The sequence below is a fragment of the Etheostoma spectabile genome, chromosome 22 (assembly GCF_008692095.1).
Source record: "Etheostoma spectabile isolate EspeVRDwgs_2016 chromosome 22, UIUC_Espe_1.0, whole genome shotgun sequence".
NCBI classification, from domain to species: domain Eukaryota; kingdom Metazoa; phylum Chordata; class Actinopteri; order Perciformes; family Percidae; genus Etheostoma; species Etheostoma spectabile.
This window is the reverse complement of record NC_045754.1, coordinates 11,758,665-11,761,820: the sequence shown is the minus strand read 5'-3', so window position 1 is coordinate 11,761,820 and position 3,156 is coordinate 11,758,665.

Below are 3,156 nucleotides of genomic sequence, written 5' to 3'. Positions count from 1 at the left end.
CTTCCCCTGCTAAATACAGCTGACCCCCCCCTCCCTCCCTCCCTCTCTTCTTCTCTCCCTCCCTTCCCCTCCTCCATCTACAGGTCTGTACACTGAGAGCTGAACACAGAACAGACAGTGAAAGTAGCCTCTTTTTCCTCCCTTCTGCAAGTCACCATCCCTCCACAGCTGTGGGTTTCAGTTTTCTTCCTTTTAGGCTTTTATTGCCGCTCCTTCTTTTGAGATCATATATTTCTATTTGTAAACGTCCATGACCGTGATCTGACCTCGCTGCTCAGTAATCACCCAGACGCACAGCTCCACTCGAGGCCCCCTGACCCTCTGTGGCAGACAGAAAAAAGCGACTGGTGTGGAGTCAGAAACAGGTTTCTTTACGACCTCCCTCTTCTTTCATGGGTTGCCATCGCCGTTACACCCTTTCTTTGCCTGTTTACATCCCGAGCTATGCTTGCTAACCACACAGAGAGAGATTTAGGAGAAGGTGAAATGAAGCCCTGAGCACATCTCTGTACCAATACCTTAGTCAATAATGTCCTCAGTGTCCACAGTTGGTTATTTTTCAAATCTAAAACACCCAAACAGACTAGCGGAGTAGCAGTAATCTCAGCAGAGTGCCGTCTGACTGGCTGCATGTCAATCCCCTCGCCTTTGAATACTGTGCAGCAGCACACATCACCACCAAGTAATTTGGTGGCATGAAATATTGGATTTAGAGTCGGTCAAATTTAACTTTTTTTGGCTGATTCCAGGCAGTTGTGAAAACTATTAGCAATAATTACAAATCATTCAAGTCATTTACAACAAAATTACATTATAAAATGATTCAATCCCAGCCCAGACTCCAGAGGAATTTTGTTAATATTGGATAATTTACACCCAATGCCAATATTCATTGCCAATACAGAAAGTCTTTTATATAGCTTAGTAGAAAGTAAGGGTGTGAAGGTTTCATGCAGGACACCACAGCTCATATCAAACATCTGAAATTGACATTCTTTTCATCATCTGGAACCACGATCTTTAGGCAAGGCAAGGCAAGGCAGCTTTATTTGTATAGCACATTTCAGCAACAGGGCAATTCAAAGTGCTTTACACGAAATCAGTTAAACAGATAAAACACAAGTACAAACAGTTAAAAATCATAAGCATTAAAAACCGATAAAACACATGAATAGACAGTTAAAAACCTAAACTTATAGCAGCATTGACAGATTTGTTTGCCACTTGCAACTATCAGAAACATGCCATAAACACAACATTAACAATTTATCACCTTTTATGGAATTTGTTAGCCAGTGGCTAGCAGTGTCTTCAAAAATACTATGTATTTACGTATCCGGCAGATAAAGAACAACATTAGCGTTCACTTAGACTCCTGTTTCCGGCCACCTAAGGAATATAAGGCCAATGACGTGACCCAGCTACTCTCTAACTTTGTTTGTTTGCTATTTGGTGCTGGCAGTTAGCGTAGAACAGCGTTTTAAAGCTTAGAGCTGTGCCTGGAAACCGGGCTGATGAGAGTCGTGAGATTGAATCAAACCAGTTAGGATGCAGGGCTTAAAATCAAAGCAATGAGCTTAACAACGCTCTATTTTTTTATATGCTAGGAGGTTTAATTTAGCAGAATTTGAAGGTGTAGTTTCCGTAAATAACTTCTTATAGGAAATGTGTCTTTGTTTACTGCAGAAGAAAGGTGGAAGAATGAAAATGTCCCAACAAGAGTGATCTAATTGATATTTTAATGCCAAAATAAAATAATTTTGTGCAGAAGGTTGGACTCTGTTAGGGGTACTTGTCTAGCATGGCAGTTTGTCTTGTTTTAACTTCCTGTACTGTACACTTAGCCCAGCAGCCTCCGTGGGACATGTAGTTGGCAGATTGTGGGGAGATCAATACGCTCTGCAGGAGGTAGCAAATGAAGGAGATAAGAGGAAAAGACTTTAGGATGAGATGGGAAAGATGATGTTGAAGCTCTGAAGACATGAAGACAGGGATAAGAGGAAAGAGAGGGAAGAAATGTTTGCTGAGAGCACGCCTTGATGACAGACCACTTATGAATCATTATGTTCAGAACTAATAATTAAATAAGCAATGTATTGCCTGCTACCATAAATAATTGATGGAAGTGACACAAGCAGATCAGAGTAAAGCAAACAGAGGGTCTGATGAGGGGCGACTGCTGCTGTCTTGTCTGGATGGCTCTGGAGGTCTGATCTGGGCTCAGAGAGAGAGTTGCTGTTAGATTGAACTAAGCCGCAAGTGGTTTGTCTTAATGTGATTAGGACTCTTTGAACCCTCGCAGGACAGGGAGGACCTTATCCAGTAAGCTACCCGTATGGAATACAACACCTTGACTGGTCGCATTCTACCTACTAGGGCTGTTGAAGCTGGATAAGGGGACCACTTATGGCCATTCATTACTTAGAAGTTGTATATTTTTGTAATATAGGAAGAATGAAAATTGCAATTAATGTTAGGAAGGCAGTAAAGGACAAGGATGACGTGCATGAATGGGAGACTAACCGAGAGTTAAACTTACAGGTGATACTGTCAGGTTATTTAATTGCGTGTTGCAGGTTGCCATACTGATAAAATTAACAGAACGTACATAAAAGTGAGCATCCTGCCTAATTTTATGAAGTGATATGATGATATGGCAACCAGCATGACAGGCACAGAAGGATTTTTAGGCTTTGGGTGAGCTGAAGTGCAACTGATCAAAAGCGGCTTCAGCTCAGTAACAGGAAGACGTCCCTGATAATTGGTGCATTCTGTGAGTTTTCCACCGGGAATTGCTGGTTGCGAGCATAATTGACCAATGGCACAGCAGCGGAGCATTGATAACCAAACATGGACAGAGTGGGCTCAGCTGTTTAAGGTACTCATCTGCTGCTGTGTATTAATGGGGCTTTGGAGTGCTCCTGAGCTCTGCGGACTCCTTATCCCCATCACTGTTGTGTAAAGAGAGGGAGTCTAATCCTATCTGGCCTGTAAATCCTCCTCTGGGGCCCAGACTGTGTGGAAACAGGCAAACCAAGTGCCCAGTCAGGCACGGGCGCCTGACTGGCCCTCTCTCTGTCTTTTGTACACTTAGTCACAGACACGCACACGCACGCACACAGACACGCACACGCACACACACACACACACACACAC